This window comes from Oenanthe melanoleuca, chromosome 1A, assembly GCF_029582105.1.
Source record: "Oenanthe melanoleuca isolate GR-GAL-2019-014 chromosome 1A, OMel1.0, whole genome shotgun sequence".
NCBI lineage: Eukaryota > Metazoa > Chordata > Aves > Passeriformes > Muscicapidae > Oenanthe > Oenanthe melanoleuca.
The window spans coordinates 50,731,177-50,758,909 of NC_079334.1; the positions used below are offsets into that span (position 1 = coordinate 50,731,177).

Sequence of the window (27,733 nt, forward strand, 5' to 3'; positions counted from 1 at the left end):
GAACATAAAGGGACAGTTAACTACATTTGGAAAGAAATGTAAATATAACAGCTACCACAATCATATTAACTCAGCCACACTGTATACATATGACCCCTGTCATCATGAATGGGTGCTAAAAAGAGAGACCTGATCTCATTTGCAGCAGGCTGGGTGGCTGATGTGGCCCTTGGCAGCCAAGCAGTTGAAGCACCAAGGCCTCTGGAGCAGTCCTGGACTGATTTTTACTTTCTCATTAGGGCACACAAAGACAGAAATGTTGCACATGAGCAACTGTTTAAAAAATGCAGTTGCTAATGGTGATCTAAGGCAGGAATCTGTGGCACAGCTTGGACCTGAAATTCAGCCTGTTGAGCTGTCTGCATGGGCAGATTACTAAAATGTAGCATCAAAGATATTTTTTTAATTTTTATTTTTAATTGTTAATTTCCTCAGATCTTTGCATTTTGATTCACAATATTTATATTGTAATCCTGAAGCCCTGATAGTGTAATAACAACATAAATTAATCACTGAGTTTTTCTATCAGGCTATCCAATCTGAAACAAATAAAAACCTATCTGAACAAACAATCTCTCAAGCATTAAACTAAACAGAATAGAAATAGAAGTAAATACCTTGGAACTATTGCACAAGCTCTGTTTTTACTGAAGCTAGTAATGTTTATAATGAGTAGATTTTCTTTTAAAAGCACGAAAAACCATCTGAGGGATTGCTCAGACTAATTTTAAAAGGTCTAAAATTACAAAGACTGTACAGAAGCAAGCATTAGAAGCTACTCTTCAAAAAAAAAAAAAAAAAAAAACCAAAAAACTAAAGGTTCCAAACAAATGAGTCCTAATAGACACCAGTTCTTCTTGTTGACCTGGAGTTTCACAGATTTTTCCTCTTGCTGTCATTGTTACAATGCTTTATTTGGGGAAAAAAAGAGTGAGGGCATGAAGGAGAGAGAAGTGGGTGGGAGGAAACTTTAATGAAAAGGTCGACAGTACTTCTTGAAACTGGCACTTGTGCATCCACATTGAAGTGAGTTTGTCCTATGAATGACAAAATAACTTTGTAAAGGTTCATTATTCACTAAATGAAAATACTCAGAAAATTAATACTGCTGTATTGTTTTATGTTAGAAGAGCTCTCCATGATCTGAATTCTCTTTCTGAGCTTGATTTCATCTTCTAGTCTATAGAATCAGAGAATCATTTAGGTTGGAAAACACAACTAAAATCCAGTCTAACCCTTAAACCAGCATTCCCAAGTCCACCACTAAACCATGTCCCTAAGCTCCACATCTGTGCTTCTTATGAAAACCCTAATGGTGATATGACTGCTTCCCTGGACAGCCTGTTCCAATGCTTGACAACCCTTTCTGTGCAGAAATTAAACTTAAATCTCCCCAGGTGTAACTTGAGGCCATTTCCCCTCATCCTATCACTTGTTACTTAGAAGAGACCAATCCCCACTTTAGCTCAACCTCTTTCCAGGTAGCTGCAGAGTGCAGTAACATCTCCCTTGAGCCTCCTTTTCTCCAAGCAAAACAACCTCAGCTCTCTCAGCTGCTCTTCACAAGACTTATGCTCTACACCCTATGTATTACTGTGTGAAAGCATGTAAGGATGTCTGACTGACTTGATATATAATTTCTGCAGCTAGTCAGATATTAGCTGGAATCTGCCTGCTTTGGGGGAGTGGTGGTTGTTTCATTTTGCTGCTGACAGTAGCTTGAATTCAGTCCAGGACTTAGAGATTTATACAAATGTCATTGAATACCCACTCTCTCAGAACCTGGAGTAGGCAACAGGTTTTAGGTGCAAACCAAGCACAACTCCAGTCCAGCTTTCCTGCATTCAGATGGAAGGTGCACACTTGATGAGGAAGTTCACATAAAATATTGGTTCAGGACTACTTCTGCTAAAACCACTGAAAGTGATTACTATCCTCTGAGAGTAATCACATCTTTCTATGAAGTGAACAGATTTCATTCTAGCTCCTAACAGGCAGATACCAAAGTCATAAGAGAGGACACTGAAATGCCCTCTCAGCCCTATGGGCAAAGTTTGTGTGATGAAACAGGGATTGAAGGGACAAGGTGGTATGGAGCAGTTTAAAAAAGGGTTGCACCAGTTCAAACAGTAGGTTAAAAGTGTTCCTTCACAAGGTTCCAAATGCATCTTCTTCTCATCACTTTAAATCTGTTTGTAAGATAGTGACTGGGTGATAATGAATGCTATCCACTTACTGTGCTTGCTGAATATATTGATTAATTGTGCACAACACTTTGAAGATAAAGCACTGTGTTGTTAATAAACAAAGTCGAATGATTCTCTCCTGGCTTTTTTAGCGCTTCTTTTACTTTGCCCAAGGTGTAAATACCTTAGTGCAGCTACAGGCAGGCAGGCTGGCCAGCTGCATGGGCCACATGCTGATTGCAGCTGAAGGCTTTCACATCAATTGTTCTGTGGCTGTTCCCCTCCATTGCCAGCACACCTTGCTATCTCCTGATACTGCTTCCTTGCTTGCATGTTCGGGGGCAGGATGAGGGAATTTCCATGATTTCTGGTGAAAAGGGCCCTTCGTTTGCAGCAGACTGCCATTTGCCTCTGCCCAATACACAAAGAAAGCAGCCAACAGGAGCACAACTGCTTTCATGGGCTGCTGAGTCTTTGGTTGAGCGAAATTACAAAACGAGAAGGAACACTCATTTCCTCTTCACTCTCCTCACTCTGTCTCAGAGTAATGCTAGGGGGCAATTTTCTTTGAGGAAAGAACTTTTCCCAGCCACAGGGGTGTGACAGAGGAGGCTGCTGAAATCAGCTGTTAGCAGGGATTGATATGTTTTTCACACCTAAAAAGACCTTTTGTTTAGTTTTCTCTCCTGGACTCCTGCAGCACTTGTTTTGAAAAGACAATGAATACTGCTTTCACATGAAATTGCAGGCATGCACTACTTTAAAGGTATTCAGAATCAGGCAAAGCAACACAGGAAAACAAAGAAGCAATGGGAATGCTTAGTGCTAACAGTAGCTGTCAGCAAGAATTAAACCTTCTGTAAGGCACCAGTGTCAACCTCACCTGGGTTAAGAGAGCTGCTCCATTAGGTGATAGAAACACCAAGTTCATGGGAGCTGACCCTGCCAAGGATTATACGTGGGCTTCATTTAAAGCCTATGAAAATATTCCCATTTGGGGAGCTAACAACGGGCTGCAAATGTGGTGGTGAGAGCAAGACCTGAGAGCAAAACTCCTCTAGCAGCCACCCCACAAACCAAGGCTGCAGAAGTTCTCAGCATTCAGAGAGAAAACAGGTTTTGGTCATAGGCTGTTGCTGTTGTGAATACTCAAAAACAACTAAAAATGAAGCAAAACATCTTCACTTCGTGTGATGCACACAACATTATTTTGACCCAAAATTATTAACATCAGTCATCTCTGCAGCTAATCAATCTTATGGCTCTTTTTCAGTGCCTAAAATCAAGACAGCAACCATATGAAGCCTTTCCCATACCTGGAGCATACCTAAATCTCTCTTCTGTTTCAATCCCTTCATCCTTACCAACCTCACAGGCATAACATTTTTCCTTTATGACACCAATTTGGCTACTTCTACCTCTATACATTTTTTAATAAAATTTCCAGGATATCAATATTTTAAAAACCTCAACCTCATGGTTCCAAATGTGTTATGGGGGAAGAGATAAAAATCCAAACCACCAGTAAGCCTCATTTTCTTATGAAAACATGGCAAAAATAAGAATGTTTGTCCAACTACAAAAACTGCTGAAGGATAAGGTAGCAGACATAGTAAATGAAGTTATTTTTTTCTATTCTTCTTTGACAAACTAGATTTAAATGTGTTCTACAGCAATGCTTGTCATAAACTGTAATACAGCACTATAATCCATGGCAGAAGCCATTTTGAATAAGATGCTATTAACACACAGAAGTCATCTGTCTGTTGCAATTCCATCAAACTATTCCATTCTGAGGTCAAAAATGTTTTCCCCTTATCCATCTGCTACAGTTTTGGAGATTCATTGAATAAAGAAGACAAAAATTCTAAATACTGAGCAAATCTATTTTAAGAAGTATATTTATCACAAATCTAATGTGTTGGGTGACTAATAACATACATGTGTGCACTGTGCTTGCCAAAAAACATCAACATTTCCAAATAGTTACCACATTTACAATTAAAATAATGTATTTGCCAAATGTTTGGTTGTTTTTCTTTGTTTTATTCAAACGATGATTTCTCTTCTGTTCCAAGTGCAGAACAAAATTTCCTGGGCATCAGAAGCAAAACATTAGAGAGAGATTCTAATGTCTGATAGAGCCTCATTCAGCTCTCAGCTATACAATATTGCTTAGATTATATCAGACTTGTCATTGTTGTAGGAGGTCTAACAGCATCCTAACAAGGAAAACTGAAATGAAGCTTTAAATTTTGCCTCTTACAAGTCTCTTGCTTGTCAGTTGCAATTGTTCAGCCATTTCTCATGTTGCTTGATTTCTGGCTTGTGCTGCCCCTCCTGCTGCCTCTGTCCTTCTGTAAGTGATGGAGGCAGGAGCAGTGGATGGCAGCAGGAGCTCACACTCACAGCACTCTCAGGCCCCATGACAACTTGTGTGCAGAAAGCTTAACATGTGAATGTTCCTACTGCCTTATTGACTTCTGCTCTGAGGCTGGGCCAGGGACTGGAATCTTACAGAAAAATATTAAAAACAGATGATCAAAGAAGGAAACTCCATTGCTTCTTTTTAACAATCTCATTCTGAAGCCTCCCACCTACTTCAAGTACAGACAGCTGCAACTTCAGTGGGATGTACAAACTGAAAGTCAAGTATTGTTAAAACCACAAATTTCAGAAGAGAAAACACAAATTAAGAATGTAGTGATTGCTTCCCTTGACTTTTTTCTCCTCAACAAAAAGGGATGTTGAGATTTACCCAGTGTTTAATCTAATGGTCTGGTGCCTGCATGTTCCATCCTCTCATCCCATTCCAATCTCATTCCAATATGCCACTGTTAGCACCATCTTGGCAAGGTGGTAAACCAGCTCAGGGAGCAATATCATCAGGCATTCTGGAAGCAGAAAGTATAGGTCTCTTTTTCTTGTTGTTTTCTGACTGTTGGCTCCCAAAAGAGGCTTATTTTATGAGGTCAGATATGTACCAAACCTGACCAAGAGGCTGGGGAATTATATGGCCAGAATCAGGGAACCATCCATCATGGAAGAGAACCTTAAACCAGCTTGCTTATAATGTGAAACCCCTCTTCAAGAAATTAATTATCAAGGACATGTTACAAGGGGAAGGACAGTAAAACAGAGGGACTAGGTGTTCATTAATCATCATTTGCTACTTTCAGCATTCATCTCCTTACCTCCATGTGTCACCACACTGAGAGAGCTGCTTGGGAGAGGTGCCAAAGGCAGCAAAAATGTAGAGTGAATATTTGGGTGTGGGAGACAAGGATTTTTGGACAGTAAATTAATATGATTATGCAGAAGCTGATTTATTGTTTACTTTCAGATTTAGCTATACATTTTAAGACTACTGTTCACGTGATCACACATTTTTTGATTGATGCTTCTATGCTGCCCACGTGCCTTGCATGAATCTCTTAGGTGCAATGATTTGTTGTTGTCCAGAACTGTTCCACCTTTATCTTAGGTTTTCTAATTTTGGTATTCTGTTTTTCAGTCTCTTCTCTCCCAGTTTAGCACAATTTATGTTCCAGTAGCCTTGATGGGTTCCAACAAGTTAGATAGGCTGCAGAAAAACCTAAAAATGGCTCATTCAATACACCTGTTAAAACATTAGTCTAAACTAAGAAATATGCAGAAAAACAACTAGGCATGTAGAAAAACAGCAAAATATGCAGAAAACCAGCTAAATATAGTTTAACTGGTACATTCAGCACAGATTATGGCCTAGACTATTCAGATACATTGCTGCATTTGGGAGACAGGAGTTCCCAGTTGCTTTAGTATGTCTCTGGATGAATCTCCAGACTCAACCCCCTCTCACTCAGGCTCTGAACTGCTAGGTGAGAGATGGCTACCCCAGGAGTCACATTATTGGGTTAGGGCTGCATTGGTGGTATTTTAGTTTGGGCAGTGGGAAGATATGCAGGACTTGGCTGAATTCCAGCATGCTAAAGGAGTATACCTTTTTGTCTAGTTAGGTCTCTACGTTTGGCTCTTTTCTCTAATGGCAGTGAAGTTCATCCTCCTGGGCACTTATTTTTCTAGCTAATTTAAGTTATATTTTATTACTTTTATATAATTTTCTTCCTCAGTCAGCTGAAAAAGGATGCTAAATGCAAACCAAAACAAATCCAGCAAGACTAAATAACATCTTTGGGGTACTATAACACTGGCATAGGTCATCTAATTCTTGTAGACCTTACCTCCACTAGAAGTATTGCATACTTAATAAGCAAATCCATCTACTGAGAGGATCCATGCTCCACTTACCAGCATGGTTCAATTCTTCTCCATTTTGGTGCACCATTTTCCCAAGGCCCTTAAAGCTCAGGATTCCAAGTTCCATGTAATAGCAGTACAACTTGCAGGGCAACTGAGGCAAACTTTTTGCTGTATTCACCACTGGCAAAGGCTCAGCTGAAGAATCAGAGCCATTGTTAAGAACTGCATTTCAGAGAAGAAGTGCCCAGTTACATAAGCCCAGAAAATAATCAGAGACCTAGAAAATTCAGCCTACATAAGAAGTTTGAATGAATGATAGAGGAGAAGTGTAAGGAATGAAGGCTCAGAGAAGAAATAATCACAATTTTCAAATACATAAAGGGTTTTTGTAAAGAGACAAGAACAACCTACCTGCTTTAACATCCATGTTAACCTAAGTGAAAAAGTGATTCATCTGCAGTAAGAAAGATTCAGATGGGATATAAGGATTGAAGTTACAGTTAAAAGGAAGACAGATGCTCTGCAAAATGCTCAGACCTCCACCAATGGACATTTTAGGAGGACATAGAATCACTAAATTATGGAATACTTTGGGTTGGAAGGCACCTTGTAAAGCTCATCTAGTCTAACTCTCTGTAGAGAGCAGGGACATCTGTAACTACATCATGTTGCTGAGAGTCCTGTCCAGCCTGACCTTTAGCATTTCCAGTGATGGGGCATTGACCACCTCTCTGGGTAGCCTCTACCAGTGTTTTACCACCCACATTGTAAGAAATTCTCTTGTATCTACTCTAAACCGACCCTCTTTATAATCCTACCTCTTGTTCTATTGTAACAAGCCCAGTTAAAATGTTTCTCCCCATCTTTCTTACAGACCTCCTTCAGGTACTGAAAGCTGCAATAAGGTCACCTGGAGCCATATGCTCTCCAGACTGAACAACCCCAATTCTCTCAGCCTTTCCTCATGGGAAAGGTGCTCCAGCCCTCTGATCAACTCCACGGCCCTCCTCTGGACAAACAAGTCAAAATTTACCTCAGGGTGTATGTGATCCTGCTCCAAGTCAGGGATGTGTTCTAAATACCTCAGAGGTCACTTCCAGCTGCCTGGGTCTGTGAACATCCACATGTGAGGTCACAGAGTAGATGTGGTCCCAGGAGAAAAACCACAAATTGCAGAGAGCTTTCTGCATCCAATGGTGACTGTGTGACCAGTCTCAGAAGGAGGCACCACTTTGGATGAGGAACTTTCTGGAAGGAAAGAAGCATTCAGAACTATCAGAAGGTGACCAAAATCCTGATTTGCCCACTCCACTGTGCAGGACAGTTCCTTAGTTGATCTGATGTGACTGAGTTTTGTTCAGCTCTCACGAATTTTGTACCAGGCCTTGCTTTCTGCTTTCTCAGAGGAGAGCTTATGCAAGAATTACTAGAATGAAATATAGCTGCAGCCTCAACTATTAATTGCTTTGGAAATGAAACCCCAGGCTTTCTGACACTGCATACAGGAAAGAAGTACAAGCACAGACTTGATGCATATACAGGTAAATATATATACATACACACAAAAAACAGAGCCCTTGGAAAACTGAGCATCTGTGTTTTGTATTTGTATTTGCAGAAACCTTTGCAATTCACTTCAGATTACATGAGTTCCAGTTATGTGATGTGCCTGTGATAAAAACAGGGTTTATTACATCCTGAGTTGTTGTCCACAAGAAAATAACTTAATCTCCTAATAAATTAAAGCATGAAAAAAACAGGCATTTTTAACACTGATGTAAAGAGGACATTGAGATTTTGCAGTATCCTGATGAACTAGAGCTGTTTACTGCAGACAAAAGACAGAAACTGCACTTTGGCTAGTTCTTTGTTGCTTCTCTCTGAGGACAAACACCACTTTATTCTGGCCCAAGTCCAAGTGAACCAACCTTTTTCATCAAGAACATTTTTAGATACTCTGACAGAGTGGTAAAGGCACTTCAAATGTGATTAATGGCAATGGGAGATCACACCAAAGGTTAATGCTTTTTCAGCTGTTTGCCACTGCTCTTAAACCAGAGATTTGGATGCATAGTGGCCACCTATTTCACCTACTCATGCAGGCCAGTTTTCATATGGCAGATGAAGATTGCACTGGAGTTCTGGTAGGCAAATGTAACAGAGATGTGCAGGGTAATTGAAAGTTTATTAGTCCATCTTCATGCTGTTATCTAACCAAAATCCACCCAGTTAGATATCCCTGGCCTCAGTGCAAACCTCATGATTTATGTATGCCAAAAGCTGCTTTCAAATACATTCATCCTTTTACCATCTCCCATGAGCATCAAAATATCCACTATGTCTAGCAGGAATGCCATGTATTTATTTTCCATGTTGCTCACGAGGAAAAGCTGCTTTATCAAACCCACATGGGGGGGCAAGCAGTGTTAAGGAACTGAAGTTTCCCCTTCATTACCCTATTCCATCTCCTCCCTTTGGCAGAAGCAGGTAGGACGTGATTTTTCTACCAATTTCATTGACATGAAAATAACCACTCTTAGAATCAGGGCATCAGGGCTAATGAGCTAGAAATGTACAAGAACAAAAAAATTGCTCAACACCTTCAAGTGTGGACACTGAAATGCAGCTATTTGACATGCTGAGCTACAACAATGGCACATGATTTATTGATTAGTTGCCATTACATAAGGGAAGCTCGACTAGTGATTTAAAATACACATATTATCTTGGAAATCTTCCTTTGAATAAAAAGGTAAAATACAGCTTCTGTAGTTGTAGTCAATACTTTAATTTTCCTTCTTAACTGAAGTGTCATTTGATGAACTCTGAAAGGTCTAAATATTTTACAATGACAAATGTTTCTTTAATGCAGTTGTATCATCTTAAACTCCAAGTATTTAAGCTGCATTCTGAACGACTACACTTCGATAGTATAAACATAAAATTTCTGCAATATATATTTGGAAAATACTAATCATGCAGTATCTGAGGTTACTGATGTAAAAAGATGCATTATTTCCAGCGCAGAAGAGGTAAATCTGATTTTCCACTTTTGAACAGAACTCTGTAATCATGAACTCTTATTTGTAATTGTCTTCCCATAGCCTACATCTCCATAATAAAATGAATTAAAATATTACTAATGATATTACTTTTATTAAAATAAAGATTTTTTTTTTTTTTACGACATAAATATATTTATAGAAGCATACATGCAACTAGCTGATCCTAATTCTTCAACCAGCTGAGGAATTACTAATACCACCAAGTGCAAGTATATTGGCTGTGGTTAAAATGAATAGCAGAGCAATGGTTTCCGTGTTTTGCTAGGCAGCATGTCCAGTTGGACATGCTGGTTTTTCTGGTTTACATATATATAGATGTCTGTGTGTATGTGTGTTTGTGAAGGGCTTATTTAAACAACAAAAGAAGAAGGGAAGAAAGGGCAGGACCAAATATTTGCTGTCAATATTTTATATTAATTTTTATTTTACCTCGGTCTTGAAACACCACTAAACTTCCCAATGAAAATTCTTATAAATTTTCATTCCTATAATTTTTTTTTAAATTAAATTCCTCAAAAAATTCAAGATAACTTTAAAAACTGCGAGCATTGCCTATATGAACCTCTTCACTAACCAAGGATCTCTTAACCAGACTCACACACAACCAGGTGCAGCCAGGGCAAAGTCAGATCATCAAGTCTTGGCTGCAAGGGTTGCTACTTGTAATGGTTATGCATTTGCATATAGTTATTGCACACACCCATATAAGGCTTTCTGTGGATTCCACATGGAAATTGCATCCAGAGCCTACTGCTTTTTTATCTCATACCTTTGTGCAGCAATTTATATCTGTAAAAAGTATATGCAAAACTAAAAAAAAAAAAAAAAAAAAAAAATTTTTGACTGGGTAGTATTTTGTACTGGGGTAAACAAATGTATCAAAGTGAGGGTTGGTTACGAAATACCAAAGCCCACTTTCCCTGTGTGGATCAAATATCTTCTAGCATCAAAGGGAAAAAAAAAGAAGGGAATTTTACAGTTAACCTTAGGTTATTTCACCCCTAAACATATTTTTTCTGGATTGTTGGAAAATGGACACTGAGAAATCCATCAAGCAAAGAACAACCCCAGACGTACACAAATTGATCTGCCATGTGAGCTTGGTGCAAAGGGCATGAAAATCAGGATGTGCACAGTGACATTTCACAAATCTAATAATAACACCTTAGATTTATCTGGCACTTTTTATACAGAAAAAGTAGATCCCAGGGTGATTTATGGACTGTAAAAATATAAATATGTATATTTGGGTCATTTCAGTCACTAGCAGAAGATGATGCAGTGCCCTATCCAAACCAGAGACATCAAATAGAGAGTGAAAAATCCTTACAGATGTTTTGTTTATTACCTTTGCCATGAGACTACAGCCATTCAAGTAGTATCCTACTTCTTTTGCTTTTTGCCTTTCCCATTATTGATAAAAATTTCTTATAAAGGATGGTGGTAGCAGGAGTGCTAGGGCAGGCTGCATCTCAATGGTTGCCCAGTACAGCTGATTAATTGCTGCTTAATGAAGAATATTTTTTCTTGTTCTTCCCCCTCCCCACCCTTCAGTAGAGAGTTGAGGTGTGGGACATCCCCAAGCAGAATGTAAAGATGTTGATCAGACATGTGGGCATGCAGACGATCAAAACTGTCTGCACACAGAAAGTGCAATTTCCAAAACTTTATAAAGGATTTGATGTTCTTTTTTAGCTCCTTGGGTTGCTCCCAGCTTATTCCATTACCACAGGCAACCACCTCCCTTCCTAAAGACTGATAATCAATCATCTGACTGTTTATCTGCCCATCAGCCTCTCATAAAAATGTCAGAGCACATTGGCTGGTTGCAAACAAGTGAATAAAAGAAGTAGAAACCTCAAAGATAATTAAGTTCCTAGGGATTTGCGAGCATCAGCGACGAGAGGCTGGAATGTTTTGCAGCAGAGGGAAGGAGGAGCGGGCAGCGAGGGCCGTGCCCGGCGGCAGCCGCGCCGTGCGGGCAGCGCGGGGCGCTCCGGACCCGCCAGCCGGGCGGGATGCGCACGGACACGGAACACCAACGGGAGAAGGGCTTATCGCACGGAGCGAGTCAGAGAAACCACAGGAAACCGCCTTCATTAGCTGTGCCCATCGTGGAACAAGGTGCTTTTAATGATACCAGCTGACAATTCGGCTCCTTTCTATAGGCCTGGAAGGTCTCAGCAGTAGGAATGGTACTGCGTCTTGGACAACACTCAGAATTGATGGCACTGGGAAGAGAAGCAGGCAGGGAAGAGGCACAAGGTGTCACCTTCAGTGTAAAAGAAAAAATAGAGAAAGCAGAGAAAACATAACAGGCAGAGAAAAAAATCAGGGAGACACACGTAACAACAAATGGGTGATAACAAAGTAAGGAGAGAAAGGCGGAATGGAGAAGGAGGAAATAAAGAGGAAATTGAAATCTGGACTAGAGTTCACACACAGCCCTGTCATCTGTGTCCTGATGCTGGATAGGGAGGGAACAAAGCTTTCTGCCCTGAGCCACACCCTGTGCATGTGCATGACTGCCGTGAAGACTCCCAGGAGGCTGGGAAGCTGTTAATCGTTCAGTCCTTTACTTGTTGCTCTTTTCTAAGCATCTCTGGATTTAGGATTTGATTTGACCTCTTTTCTTCTTTTTCTTTTTTGGTGGATGATGACAAGGGAGGGAAGTAATCCTTCAGCTGCAAATAGCAGGTTTTGATGTGCAGCTGTTTGTCTGGTATCTCCCTGTATCACCTAGCCATGGGTCAGAAGAACAGTATGCTGGTTCCAAGACAAGGAAGTGCAGAAGACCATCTTGTGAACACTTTCACTTTTGCAAGTGGTCCAGGTGCTGAATTTAGCATGGAATTCAGTAACCAGCATGCTGTGGTGCACATTTGTGTCCCAGCTGGCAGAAGCACAGGCCAATATGCCACAGTGCTGCTTTAGCACACCCACATGTGCCTGGCAAAACAGCAACTTATGGAGGCTTAGCAGAGAAGACAGCTATCCTGGGGTGGGATGCTGTGTGGCCACCTCAAGCTCCAGATCAGCTTCATAATCCCTGTCACACTTGGCAAGGTGAAGTGCACAGCAAGGGATTGTTATGGACTGGATGAGGATTCAGCACAGCTCCACTTCACCAGCTCTTCTTTTGAACTAAATAAACTGTCACCATTGCTCTGGCTCTGCATATGTCCACAGGCAGGCTTGTTAAAAAAGTTGTCATGAGGCCAGAACAATAGGAGCTGAACAGGAGCTGGAGGAAACTGTTCCAGCCAAAAGGAACTGTGTTGTGAGCTGGGAGGGGGCCAAGGCTTAGATTTAACCTGAGTACAACCACCTTGAGACAGTAAAAGTGTGGTAAGTACAGTCCTGGTCAGTAGCCATGAGATGGAGCAGATGTGGGCTTTTCCCCAGAGTAGGGAGAGTAGAACATTAGGTTTGGAGCAGGCAGAGTAGGGGGATGAGTGAGAGACCCCAGCAAAAGGCCCTAGGGCAGAGTGTGATGGAAGGCATAGATTCACAGCCCAGGGCACAAAGAGAGCTGCCAGGCTGGTAATTCCAGGGCATTCTGCCAAAACTTAGGGTACAACCTGGCCAGAAGCCCAGATGTTGAGAAAGCAGCCTGGAAAGTCAGGTGTTGCCAAGCCTATTAGCAGCCTGTGAGTTTCTCCTTACTGGATTCCTCACCAGGATTGCAGGACATGACTCACCCAGTTTTCCTAGGGAAGTCCCATCTCTCTCTTCAGATTCCCCTTCTCTCTTCCAGTAAGTGAAGAGGTACAGAAGGGGAATCCAGACCTTCTGAAACTCTAGAGTAATGCCAGAGCTGTTCTTTCTCATCTTGCAGTGACTCAGCCCAGTCAGGTGAAAAGCAGGAAAGAAGCCAATAAACAAGGACAAGGGCCTTCTGGTGGAGGTTAGCACAAAAACTGGGCCAGACTGGTAAAATCCAGCCAGCAGAGTCTGCCTCCTCCGTGCAATCCCAAAGGGAGAATCCCACAAAACTCTGTATTATGTCTGAATGGTCCCAACCCACTGTAAAGTCTGTGGTGGCACTTTGTACAGCCAGCGTCTGCAAGTGACTTTTAACATCTCTTCCAAAAGTATAACTTTATTCTTGCCCAGGTTTTTGGAGCTGATTTTTATTTATTTGGTATTTGTTGCTGTTTTGAGTGCAAAGGTAACTTTTCATCAACTTCCAGTTTGGGAAGCATGGCGTTTGGATCAGCTGTCTCCTGTTGTTTTAGTAGGGAGCACAACGCACAGAATTTAATGAAGCTGCACTCAAAGTGTCAAGAGCAGTTTATTAATTACTGCTTGAAATTGCTGGTCCACGTTCCACTGATGGAAAGTTACAAAGTGTAAACAACCTGACCGAAGCTTACCTGAGCCATTCTTCTAAGACATCCCTCCTTTTAATAGATTATCCCTACATTAGCTGTTGTTGAGACAAATTTAACGTCTGAACGCGGAGATGATGATGCTACAGCAAGGCAAAGCTCTGCTCCGAACACGTGGGAAGTGGGTTCTGCAATAACTCTGTTGATCTGTTTCTGGGGGAAGGAACGAAAAATTTACACACAGGCTATTTAGTAGAGTGCTTGAGCAGTGAAAAAACCGGCAGATATTGTGATTCAGAGAATTTACCTAACAGGGATAAACCCTAGAGTACTCCGAGTTCAGTAAAAGCGATGCCAGTGACATATTCTGGGCCCCTCAACGACAAGGGTGTACAAGGAGGGAGGCAGCCTCTGGGTGCTCAGAGACTCTGCTCAGTGGATAAGGGGCTGGAATTACACAGCTCCTTCATGTTCAGGAGCGTCTCCAGAGCACCAGGAGGATGCGACAGGTACCCCGAGGCCCTCAGGTACAGCCCGGCAGGTAAACCTTGCCAGCGATACCGCCGCCCGCCGGAGAGCGCCGCGGAGGCCGAGCGCCGGCCCTGGGGCGGGCACGGGCTGCCCGGGAGAGGCTCCGGCAGTCCCGCAGCGGCTCCGGCAGTCCCGCAGCGGCTCCCGGCAGTCCCGCAGCGGCTCCGGCAGTCCCTCAGCGGCTCCGGCAGTCCCGCAGCGGCTCCGGCAGTCCCGCAGCGGCTCCCGGCAGTCCCGCAGCGGCTCCGGCAGTCCCGCAGCGGCTCCCGGCAGTCCCGCAGCGGCTCCGGCAGTCCCGCAGCGGCTCCGGCAGTCCCGCAGCGGCTCCCGGCAGTCCCGCCGCTCAGCCCACGGCGGCTCGGTGCCCCCAGCGCTGCCGCTGCCGGCCCGGTGCCGGTCCTGGTGCCGGTGCTCCGGCTGGGCTCGCAGCGCCCCCGGTTCTCTGGGAGCACCCGGCCCCGCCGAGCCGAGCCGGCTCTGCCTGGCTGGCGGGCAAAACAAAGCGGAGACAGGGAAAGGAAAACGGGGAGAAAGTACGGCTCCTGCCGCCTCCCAGCCTCTGCCTGGATCTCTCCCTGCGTGAGAGAGCGCTGCAAGCGGATCCTGACCGGGGGCAGGGGGTGGAGAGAGGAGGAGGAGGAGGAGGACGGATAGAGGGAGGGAGGGAGAAAGGGAGGGAGGGAAGGAGGGACGAACGGGAGCCTCTCTCCTTCCCTGGGCTGTTTTTTCAGTTTCCTGTCTCGCATTGTGCTCACAGCGGATATGTGCTGCGCCTACAGGTGTGTCCCCTCCTCGCAGCTTTTTCCCGGCTCCCCAGCGTAGGCTCTGGCTGTCGGGGGGCGGCGGCGGCGGATCGTGACCGCCATGTGATGATTATTTCTCTTGGGGCGGTTTCTCTCTCCTCTCGCTCTCTGCTTCCCCCTCCCTCCCTCTCTCCCTCCCCGCCGCTCCCGTCCTTCCTCTCGGAGGTGGCCGCAGCCGCTGCCGCCTTCGCGCTGACTCGGGCTGCGGCGGCGGCGGCGGGGCCCGCCGGGAGCATGGGCGGCCGCCGGGGGCTGCCGTAGCGCCTGTGTCCAGCCCACCGCCACCCGCCCGGGCAGCTCGGACGGTCCGTGCCGCGGGCTCGCTGCCGCCGGCGCCTGCACCTGTTGAAGGTAACCAGCCCCAGCCCCAGCCCCGCCGCCGCGCAGCGGGATGGGCGCGGAGGGGAGCGGGGGGCGGATTCCGCGGCGACTTCCCCCTGGCTCCGCCAGCTCGGGAGCTGCTGAGTTGTGTGTAGAGCAGCTTCTCTCCTCCTCGGCTGCGGGGCCAGGGGTAGGCGGCGAGGGCCGGGGCGGAGGGGCTTTCTGCCGCGCTGCCCGTGGCCAGATGGTTTTGGTTAAGGGGCTCCCGGGCGGCGGCTCTGGGCTCGGAGCGCCTTTCCCAGCCGCCGTGCGGGGCGGGGAGTGGGGGAGGCGCGGGGAGCCGGCTCCGAGCGGCGGCCGGGCAGCGCCGGTGTCCGGCGAGCTCCGTCCGGCCGCCCGGTGGGGGCTGGCTGCTCCTCTGGGAGTTTCGCAACCCCGAGGGGCCGGGGTCAGCAGCCCCGCTGCCGCTGCTGGCACTGGCCCGGCGCCCGGCCGCGCTCCGCCTGCGCGCCGCCCGCTCGGGAACTCGTTTGGGATTTTCCTGCGAACGCATTTTGCCTCTTTGCAGAGGCAGCTTTAAACTTTCTTTCCAAACTGTTAATTAGATACACTGTACTTTGCTCGTGTTCCGTGCAGGCGAATGGGAGTGCGAGTCTGGAAAGGCTTGTGACTCAAGGCATAGTTATTCGGGAGGTGCGGAACATCTCTGCGCGCCGCGTTCAGTTGGGCCGTACCTGTAATTTGTGATTTTGCCCTCTCCGAGACTTTGTGGGTCTTGGTGACAGCGGGAGGCAGAAGGGATCTTTAACCCTTTGTGTCCTTTCGGGGTTAATCAGACACTCAGTTGAATATACAAATGAGGAAGTGTAAGTTTATAGCCTCTCTGAAATCTGATGGAAAATAACATTGCTTTTGTCCAAGAGTTACAACACTATGGTCTTGTCCCTATCGCTGAGCTCATCAAATGATAACTTGCTTGTGAGGGAACTTATGCTTTTATGAAGAAGGCTGTTACCTTGAATGTGATGATGAGCTTATTGAACACCAGAGGGAACTCTGAATAGGTAATTCATTCGAGGGAGATATATGCTTATTTTACTGTTTATGTTCTCATTACAATGGAATCTAGGAGGAAGCAAAGGTTGGTAAGTAATAGGCTGCTGGTATGCACCTAGGACTGACTTCAGTTTTCTTTACAGTTCTTTTCAGAAGACGTCAACTCTAAATTTGGAATTTGGGCTGAAAGATTTCTTTTTTTTTTTTCTTCTTCTTTTTTTCCCCCAAAGCTTGAAATGTGCAACTGGGTTTGTAGGAGCAGGGCTGTGTGCTGTGCTATAGGCAGAACAGTTGGAAGACCTGTTCACTATTTGCTAGGGAGTGAGATGATGCATGCATGTTGGGCTGATGCTTAATGCCCTGCCTGCCTCTCAGGCTGTGAGACAGATCCAGCACACTTGGGCACGGGGGCTGCTGCCTACAACTGACATACCAGAATAGAACATGTTTCCAGCCAAAACAAAAGGGAGGAAGGAAATCTACTTTCAAGCCTAGCATGGCTTGTCCTCCTATCTAGAATACTTGTGGATCTAAAGCCTAGTGTGATTGCCTGTGAAGTAGAAAAGTAGTCTTTCTTAAAATATATGACTTAAACAAATACAGAAACTAAATGGTGTCAGTGCTTGGGAAAGGAGTTTGAATGGTGGCTTCTGGTACCAAAAGCTGTTTAAATCAACTGAGATTATTGTAAGAAGCTAGGGTCAACCCACCAAAATGTGATACTGTATTTTGTAGTAACATGAACTCCCAAAAAGTGCAACTGAAGCTTTGGATGCCCATGATAGTCTGTTACAATGGTGTTGATAGCCAGCCTTCTTTGATACTCCAGGATTGTCAACGACATGGGAAGGGTAGCACAATAAATACACTTGCGACTCTGACTTGTGCTCCAGAAACTGACGCATTAGGCTGTTCATCCCGTCCCTTTGCCAGAGGTTACTCTGCCGTTCAGGGTTAGTTTCTATTGAACTTTGAATCCGACAGAGTTTATAGACAGGCATATGAATGTAAACTATATTTTATGGCTGTTCATAGTAGTGTGTGATGTTGTCAAGTCTGAAAGCATGAATCACCTGTATGTCTCTGTTGTGACAGAGGGACAAAGCAAACAGTTGGGGTCAGTTGAATGGAGCTGCAGTTGTGAACCATAGTCCATAAACATCTAAATTCTTCTGAGGTGGCAGATGTGGGTCCAGTGAACTAGCTCATGCCAGAACTCGGTGGGCAGGGGTAGCAGGGAGGCAGCTCTGCACAAGGAGAGGCTGTGTGACCTCCTTGGTGGGTTGGTCAGCAGCACACGAGGTTCTGGGTTTCAGAGGGGTGTAGTAGATGGTGCACCTGAACAGCCTCTGTTCCTCTCCTCCTTCATCCATTCTAGGAATCAGAAAGTGATCCAAGTTTTTTTTTGTTCTTTTATCTAAATCTTGCCTTCAAGTTCATCTGAACTTGAAGATTTGTTATGTAAAATATCCTCACTGAGAGCACAGCATTACTCTGCCTAAATTTTCTATAGATGATGTTGGAAGTTAGATAAAGGCTTTGTATAGTTTTACACAACCGGGAGTTTTTTGCATTGCATGCAGAAGATCACTAAGGACAAATTACATTTTGAAGGGAGACCTCTTCATGAATGCCTATTAAGAACAAAAAAGTCCTACTTAATTGTTGCAAATGGGTTTGGATTCTGGCTCAATTTTGAAAAAAAGATTTGAACTTTTTTTTTTTTTTACAAAGATGTAATGCTAAGCATTTGTATTTTTGTAATGGCTGTGATTTGGAAACTTTAATATACTTTTAAATTATTTATTGTATGAAGGACTGAATGAAGATATTTGTTACACTTGTGTCACATTCAGAATATTGAATTACAATTGTAAAATTAAGGTAACAAGCTTAAATTGGGATTTGCAACTTTAAGCTCTTGCCAGCAAGCAGTTAATGGCAGCATTAACTGCTAGAAAAGTAATTGCTACCATTCTTTTACTGTCATTTTGTTCTCACTCTCCTCCAGTCAGCCTGTTCCACAGAGATATCATGAATATTCACTGAAATAGCTTGGCATTGTCACTTATGCAATTTCTCATCAGATCCAATGTGTTGATGAGTTAATGTGCACTTGATTAAATGTACTTGATTTATGCAAACAAAAACTCTAGGTCCTTCTTGAAGTAAAGTTAGCACCTGCACAGCTATTAGTGAGATGAGAGTCTAAATAATTATAATGAAATTAAGTAAACAAACAACCTCAATGTGGTATTCCTCCTACTTCTTCACTTTTACCTTTTTGTTCAACTCAATAGTGGATATTTATTTAGGCTTTTCTTGCAGGTTTTCTTATGCACCATAGGAAATTGTAAAGCTCAGCTTATAGTGGAGGGTCTATTTAAATGGCTAATACTGAGGAAAAAACCCCAAACAAACAAGAAAAAGAGTATTATTAGCTGTAATAATGCCAGGAGTAACTAGGTTTAGTGGAGTATTACTTAAAGAGTTTTGTTGAAGTATGAGTCTAACTTGGATTTGACATGGGTCAGTTAATCCTTGTTGAAAATAAAATAAAATCACATAGCCTGAGTAAGTGATTGAGGATGTGTCTGTTGTAATAAAAACCAGTATTTGAATAGTAAGTGGTTTAGCCTCTTACTTTTTAATTGATGAAACAAATGTAGAAATAAGGAGTTGAAAATAGACATTTTATTTAAGCATCAGTGGCTTAATGGTACAAAAAGCTCTCTAACTGTCTATAAAACTGCTCAAATCTGGCTACAAAAAGAGGCCATGGAGTCTTTGCCCCTGGAGGCAGTAGAGGATGGATGGAGGAGGGAGAGGACACATGCTTGCCCAAGCCCTGGAGCAAGCAGACAGACTGGAAAGCTGTTCGGGGGACCTGGGGCTTACTTTCTTTAGGCAGATAGTAATTTAGTTGTCTGTTAAAATCAAGTATCTCTGTTTCTGTCTCTGCAGTTGAATCTCTGGAAATATATAACTTTTTGATCTCTCTGAGTTTCCATCTCAGGTGGTTGAGGGAAGACTTACTCGTTATTGTAATGTCTAAAAGAGTCTGCATTTAATAAATGTTATTAACAATTATTAAAAATAATCTCAGCATCAATGTGGTGATCAGCCCCTGCTCAACCACACAGCCTGACACCACCATAACACAGGACAGAGTTTACCCTCACAGGAATGTGTCAGCAGAGCTGTGGTCACAGCCACGTGCTTGTTGGGACGCTTGGTTTCTCTTTGGAATTCAGTTTCTGGGAGCTGGCGCCAGCATGGATTGATGATTAGCACCATGCTGAGCTCCCCAGGCTCGCCAGCCTCAGGACTCATCAGGGGACAGAGTCCACCTGGCACCTTCTGAAGCACTTCCAACCTTGCTCCACCTTTGTAGTCAGCTTCCAAGTTTCTGTCTTTGTAGCTTTCACGTGTGATGTGCCCCTGGTCAAAAAGCTTTGTGATCCTGAAAACGAGTGAATTTAGTAGTTTTGATTTATTCAATCAAAGTGTGTCTTCAAGAAGTTAGTTGTCCAGTTAAAACTGTATTCCTAGTTGTATTGTATTCTTATTAATGGGGATCACTAGTTTAAGGCCACAAGTAAAAAGTGAAGGCAATCAATCTTCCTGACTTACCTCTGGGCCCAGCAAGATCACAGCACTGATCCTCCTGGGAGCTATGTGAAAGCATATGAAAAAGAAGGAGGTGGCTTGTGACAGGCAAAATGGCTTCAACATGAGCAAATTGCACCTGACAAATTTGATAGCCTTCTATGACCCAGGTTACAGTGCTGGTGGATAAAGGAAGAGCAACTATTGTCATCTACCTGGACTTGTACAAAGAGTTTGATTCTGTCTCACATGGTATGGTTGTGTAAGCTGGAGAGAATGGATTTGATAGATGGACCACTCAGTGGATGAGGAATTGGCTGGATGGTTGTACACAGAGTTGCATGGCATAATGTCCAAGTGGAGACCAGAGGTGTTCCTCAGGGACTGGTACTGAAACCAGCACTTTTTAACATCTTTGTGGGTGACTTGGACAGTGGGATTGAGCACACCCTCAGCAGGTTTGCCAGTGACACCAAGCTGTGGGGTGCAGTGGACACACTGCAGGGAGGCTATCCCCTGGGTTGGGGAAATCCCAAGCACAAGTACAGGCTGGGTGGAGAATGAATTGAGAGCAGCCTCGAGGAGGAGAACTTGGGGGCTGTTGGTTAACAAAGTCAACATGATCCAGCAATGTACACTCACAGCCCAGAAAGCCAACCATATTCTGGGCTGCATGAAAGAAACCTGGGCAGCAGCTTGACAGAACATGAGAAGGCTGTGGCACTGATGGAGTAGTCCAGGGAAGGGCCATGAAGATGATGAGTGGGCTGAAGTACCTCTCCTATGAAGATAGGTTGAGAGGGTCAGGGATGTTCTGCCCAGAAAAGAGAAGGCTTTGGGAAGGGAACTTAGAGGGAAGATAGGGCAAGACTATTTACAAAAGCATGTAGTGACAGGACAAGGAGGGATGGGTTCAAATTGAAAGACAGTAGGTTAGATTAGCTATTAGGAAAAAATTCTTCAGTGTGAAAGTGGTGAGGCACTGGAACAGGCTGCCCAGGGAAGCTGTGAGTGAGTGCCCCATCCCATGACATGTTCAAGGCCAGGTTGGATGGGACTTTGAGCAACCTAGTCTAGTGGAAGATATCCAGAGGTGCTGGAATGAGATGAGCTTTGAGGTCCGTTCCAAACCTTTTTCTGATTCTATGATTTACATAATCTGCAGTGAATGGCTTTGGTGTTTCTTGACAATCATGGTTATCTTTATGTTGCAGATGTCATTCTTTCTGTCTTTGTTTTTTAAAAGCATTCTCAGTCTTACAATAATCCAGGAAGCTGTAGAAAAACTTTGCCCCTAAGATGTCCTAATTCTGTACTGGACCTTTAAGTAGAATCATCAGAACCACTCTTCCAGATTAGGTACATGGAAACTGCCTGTGAATATGATTTTTAAATAAAAATCCATGGGATGTTTAGCACTTAAACTGAATTGTTCCAGAACTTACTTTTTTATAGCAAGGCATGTTCGTGCTAATTGCTGAACAGACCTGACTAGCATATTTCTAGTTAAACTGGATTAGGTCTGCATGTTCACTTGGATTGAAGGAAGCTCTCATAAAGCTGACACTAATCTTGCTCTATCTAGAGGAATTATTAATGTGATAGCTCTGTGCCTCAAAGAAGGGATGCAGAAAGCTTAATGTTCTGTCTATACTTACTGACTGTGTTTTAAATATGTAAAAATTTGAGGAGTGAACTCCTCACATCTTTTTCCCCAGGGCTCTTGTTTATCTTCTAGATAGTTTAAGAAGAGATAGTATCTCTTTCTGACGTCTAAGAGTTGTATATAAAGAAGATCTAGCTCTTACATTCCTATTGGCATCACTGTTTAGAATTTATGAAGGACCAGTTTTTTAACCAATGTTTGCCCTGTAGGAAAACAGTTACTGGTCAAATGTGTTCAACCACAGGGAGAAAGCAGAGGGCAGAAAATATAAACCACACTGATATGGTACAAAGGGTGCAACTGAAATACAAGGTGAAGTTTACCATCCTGAATCAGGACAAGTTAGTAATCTTTTGCTGGGGTTTAAACTAGGCCTGCAAATAAAATAAAAGCTTATTCTTTCCTGAAAATACATGGCACTTGGTTAATAGTAGAAGGGTATTATTTCCTTCAGCTTGTATTAGTTAGTTAGTTTCTCTTTAATGGATCTGATTATGGTCATTGCAGCTGGAAGTCCAAAATATGCAACATCTCCCTTAAATATATCAGAAGAACATTAATTTGGCCTTCCTTGGTGTGTCACTGTTTGTTGAACTTATACACTGTCTTAGTTTAATCAGTATGGGACAAATTGGTATAAACTTAGTGTTGGGCCTGATGAACTGTAGGGCAATAAAAAGCAGTAGTTTGATCTCTTCTATTTCCAGTTTTGTGTGATTAAGTAGTTTAAAAGCTGTGAAAATATTTTCAGTGCAGTTTGACATGCATCATCAGCAAGTTCCTCATGTAAACTGCAGTTGTGGTTATGATGTGTGCACATCTCCCATATGGGTAGAAGCTACAAATCTAAAAAGCAACTGAAGTGGGTGACTTTGAGGATACTTTTTTCCCCCTCACATATGTCAAATGCCAATGGTTTTGTCTGAAAGGCTTTTACACAAGCAGAAAATGTCTTTGTAAGTACTTTTAAGAAGTTTTTCAAGAGTCAGTAACTCTGCAACCACAAAGCTGACTTCATGACTCGGATTATGCATGTGCTGGGTGGTCCAGGTGTTGTCACCTTCTGCCTACCCAAGCCTTTGAGATGAAAAACCAAAAGATTTCCTTTGCCTCAGCAATCTGGACTCCTAAGTGGTAGTATAAGTTTATGTATAAGTAGGTTGGATAAAACTCCAGAGGGGTGACATCCCTGTTTATTAACAGATGGCTTCTTGGTTTGACATTTAACTGGGGAAAGATCTGCAAGCATTTCACAGTCCATTGTGCATTTAATTCCTTGTTCAGTTGCATCAATGAAAATGCCAGGCAATATCCTTGTGTTTTTTTTTTTTTTTTTTTTTTTTAATTATTTGATTGAGGGGTTTTTCTTTGCTTTTGGGTTTTTTTGGGGGGTTTTTTGAGGTTGTCATCTAGAGTTTAGGATCAGCAGAGGTGTCAAGTCCCACAGTTGTCTGAACATCTCACTTGGCTATTGCTCATGGGCCAAATAAATTCTAGGACTAAAGCATATCTTACCTTAAAAATTCTAAGGAAAAATAGGATCCATCTTTAAGAATGCTATTCCTATTTGGGTTTGCCTTTTCAGAATTTTGTCCTTTTTCTAACAAGGGCCTTCTATGGTTTTGAATTGCATCTGTTCATCTCTGTTAAATTTTCTTGTGGCCGTATTAAAGACCTTTTTTTCTTATAATCTTTTTTCCTTATTAAATGATCAAGCAAACTGTCAGTTGTCTGGATGGCTTATCAAAATGACTGAATCTTTAAATCTGATTATACCTAATGCTTTTTAATCCCCTCCCCCTCCAGATGCTAATTGCTTTTGTATCTCTATTTTGCATGTTCTATATTTTTCAACATTTCTTTTCAAGCATCAGCTGTGGAACTGGGCAAAGTATTTCAGTGTCACTCTTTAGTGCATGCCTCATGTTAGCCCAAAAATTATTTCCATTGACTCTTATATCTTTGAACCCAGAAGCCATATTAGCCCTTCTAATAACAACAGAAGCTCTGAATGTGATACTTAGCTGTGAGGCTGTGTTGACTTCATCCCTTTTGCTTTCCTTTCTTCAGAGGTCACAGTCCTCTGATATGCAAACCTTACCTGCATCCCTTATTACTTAAAATATATAAATCTGCATTTAGACAGCTTACAGTTGTTTTGGTTGGAATGAGCACAATTTGACAAGTAATTTTGTTAACTCTGTGATTTGCCTTCTGTTTTTATTTCTCATGTTACTAAACCATGTAATCTCTTAATTTTACCATAAAGGACTTGTTTATTTCCAGTTAGCTAATAAAACACTTAGGTAATGTAGAGCATAATTCCAGTAATTTTGAACTGCAAAAGAAGCATTACAGTTGCATTGGGATGTTACTTTTCTGAGATCTTAAAGTTAACTAACTTTTACGTATTTGTCCTATATGTTTTGATGTCCTGTTTTAAAAATCCCAATTATTTGATATCTGTTGCTTATGTCACATCTTTAAGCCTTCAGTTGCTGAAAAAGTCTTCAATATGATGCAAAATCAATAGATTTCACCATCCTTACTCTTACCCCTTTTGCATTTATAAAGATGAAAATGAGGAACTTTCTGCAATGTCTTGAGATACCATATCCAAGTTGATTCCTTGCTTAGGATGCTCATAGACTCCCTGAGCAAGCTCTTTATGTTTGATTGTGCATGTTGCCTAGTCCCTTGTGTTATGTGTTCTCTGAAGCATCTGTTCTGTGTCTCTTCCAGCAGGAGCAAGTACACGTCAGAAGGCATTTCATCCTGGGCGCTATTTGCACAGAAGCCTGAGCCCCAAGGAGTCCCTTTCACTGGCAACACTTGTGCTGCTCAGGTGGGCTAAGAACTCATTTGGACTGAGGGTTTTGTTTTAACCTCCATTTCTTCTTCCAAAGTGTTGTACTGCTTGCTTGAGAAGGGGGAGTTTTTTGTGTAGAGCACTGAAAGTGCATTTGGCTTGGTGCACTGAGATGAGAGATGTCTGTGGGGGATATATGTGCTTTAGGGTCTAGGTTGAAATATCATGTCCTCAAATTGTAATAATCTGGCACAAAAATGTATTTACTTTCTAATTGTTCTGGATATTATCTGATTCAAGAGTGATTTTTATGCGTAGTTTTGTATCTCCTCGACCTGAAGTGTAAAAGGACATTAAGCAACTTGTTCGTGTGAATCATCTCCAAGTTAACTTAGTTATCAAAACATAGTATCTCAATTGCTCAGAGTAACACTTTCCACTTCACTTTTGCAATGTTTTGCTTGTTGCCACTGTTCAAATTTAAATGCCTATTTACTTTTCCCAGTTGTAGCAATTAGTTATTCTCTTCTAATTTTGATCCTGATGCCTGTAAAATGAGTAAATGTAAACAGCATTCTTGAAACTCAACTCTTAATGCTATTTTCTCCTACTGATAATTTGAAGAGGCAGACTGTATTTTCTGTTGTTTATGGCTTAATTAATCTACTTGAATTATACTTGAACAGGAACTCTGATATCAGAAGAGGGTTTAGCAGCCTTGGAAGTTAGGAGCTTATGAATGAGGCAGCACTGAAGAGTTACTTTATGTTATTATTTAGCTTGTTGGAAAAAGAAGGTGTTTGCAAACTCGTGGGTGGAAATGGCTACATGCTTGCTTCATTTCCCTTCCTCTTAGAGACTTTTCTGTTTTCTCAGACTTTTCATGTGTAATAACTCGGCGTGGATAGACAGGTCTCTGTCCTGAACTGAGATGCTCTAGCAATTCATTGGTATCAGTCAGATGAATGTGGCATATTTACTGGAATACCAGAAGTCTGGGCTGCTCTGTGTGTAGTTTTGGTGTCCACCTATGCAATCCACTTTATGCAGTGGGGTGCTGTGAGTTTTTCGACTGGGGACTTCAGCGTGGTGTCTTTGTTTCTATCTTTAGCAAGTAATTTAATTTCTCTGTGATTTTGTGGTGTTTTGTTTTGTTAGGGAGGGAGGGGTGTGGGTGGGTGTTGGTTTTGTTGATGTTTTTTGGGTTTTATTTCATTGCTTCACTATGGGGAATCTTGAGAAATCTGTAGATGAAAAGTGCAATTTGGTGGTATTTTTGTCAAGTATAAGTAGGGCAAGTAGATTCTGCAGCGTTCCTTCCTGACCAGAAAGGATGGGAACCTGCTAATTCTCTTAAGTTATCCCATGTTGCTTTCCCAAAAGCCCCTATGCAAAAGCAAACCTTGCATCCCCAGATTTTCTGGCTTGAACAGAGCCTCCTACAAAGCACTTTCACATTGTGCTCTCTTGTCTCCATGAGATGACTTGGCAGGAGGGAGCATTTTTGTTCCAAGTGGGTTAGCAGCAGGCACAGACCATCATTCAGTGATATGAAATCTTCAGTGGCAGTTATGCTGTAAGTAGTTCCTGCCATCACTGGCCACTACTTGCTTGGTTGTGCTACCATGACTATTTTGTGGAGCTGTGCTGTGGACTGTTCAGGAGGGCTGATCTAGCATTAGACTGTATTTTTTGTAGTTGTTATATGGCTTTGAAAAAAAAAGTATGTAGAAGTTTCCCTTCATCTCTGCTGTGTTTCACAGCGTGGCCATGCAAACACATAATTATTTGCAATGTTGGACTGAGAGAAGCTGGAAGGTAACCCCCACACCCTGCCCCATCAAAAAAAAAAAAAAAAAAAAAAAGAGGATTCAAGACCTGCTTAAAGTAATTTCGTTGCCAAGTTCTTTGTATTATCAAGCCCCGCCTGTGTCTGTAGCTCTCTTCCCATCCTGGGTGGCCCGATTAGTCAGGGAAGAAGAGGCTTTTAAAAACAGAGTTAGGGTGTTGAGTTTGTACTTTCAATAGCAGCCATGCTCCTGTGTAGCTGTTCTTTCATTTCATATGATGTGAGGTGGCTTTATACTAAATACAACCCTTTTACATAGATGTGGTTAATGCTCTTATTCTCTCTTCTCTAAATATCAAGTCCATGTTCATTTCATGAGCAAGCTTTTTTGGTGTCTGTTGGTTTTCTTTCTCAGCTAATGACCTCCAGTGCACTGCTAGCACTGAATCACTTGCACGGAATCACTTCCTTTTCCCTCTTACCTCAGTTTAAAAGACTTTGCTCTTGAATCTTGTAAATGGGGTGATAATTTCAAAGCAAACAGCTTCCACTCCTTTCTTGCCAACTTTTGCCCACAAGGTATGCAAAGTAAACAGAGCAGCAGAGCAGTTAGGAAATTAGTTATGTGCTTTTCCTCCTAGTGCAAGGCATCCCAGGATGGTTCTTAGCCCTCTAAGTAATGAATATAGGGAGAGATAGAGGACTGGCATGCCCGAGCTGCATTTTAATGTATGGAGCCATTGCACAGATCATTCATATTTTACAAGCTTTAGGAAAACCTTGTAAAATGCTAGGCTTTAAAAAATATCTACTATTCATATATTGAACATAAAAATGTTTTATTGCTTGCAGCAGAGAAAGAAAACCGAAATACCTAGGATGAGCTAAAAGAAATGCAGAGAATTTTCTTCACATGTAAAAAAATAACTTTGAAGCAGACTTTACCTAAACACAAGGAATATTCTTACCTCTGGTAGGCTTTGGAGGGAGCTTAGAGAGATTTTCCAGTGCACCATGATGTTTATAGGTTTGATTTGGAAACTGTGACTCTGGATGCTGTAATGGTGGGTATGCAGCAGTTACAGGTACAATACCTGTAACAGGATATGCAGATGCCATTCTGATGTGTTTACTAAAAGGAGATAAATCTAGGCAACTATTAAAAAATGTGACTTTGAAAAAGTTGACAAATAAATGGTTAATGTTTAATATACTTAGCTTCATCCTAGGTATTGAACAGTCTTTACTAATTGTGCTGCAGGAAAATTTGTTAAATGTGAAAACTAGAATTCAGATTTTTAACTGTGAGGCTTAGCTACAAGGCG

At 42.5% G+C, this 27,733-nt stretch overlaps 1 protein-coding gene across 1 annotated transcript in view; it reads left to right on the forward strand.

Annotated features, from left to right (window-relative positions):
- The first annotated feature begins 15,049 nt into the window (after positions 1-15,049).
- The window catches only part of PLXNB2 (plexin B2), a 245,525-nt gene continuing 232,841 nt past the window's right edge, over positions 15,050-27,733 (forward strand). Inside the window, 2 exon segments of the mRNA XM_056510938.1 lie at positions 15,050-15,134; positions 24,553-24,655. The gene's annotated coding sequence lies outside the window, so the exon portion shown is untranslated.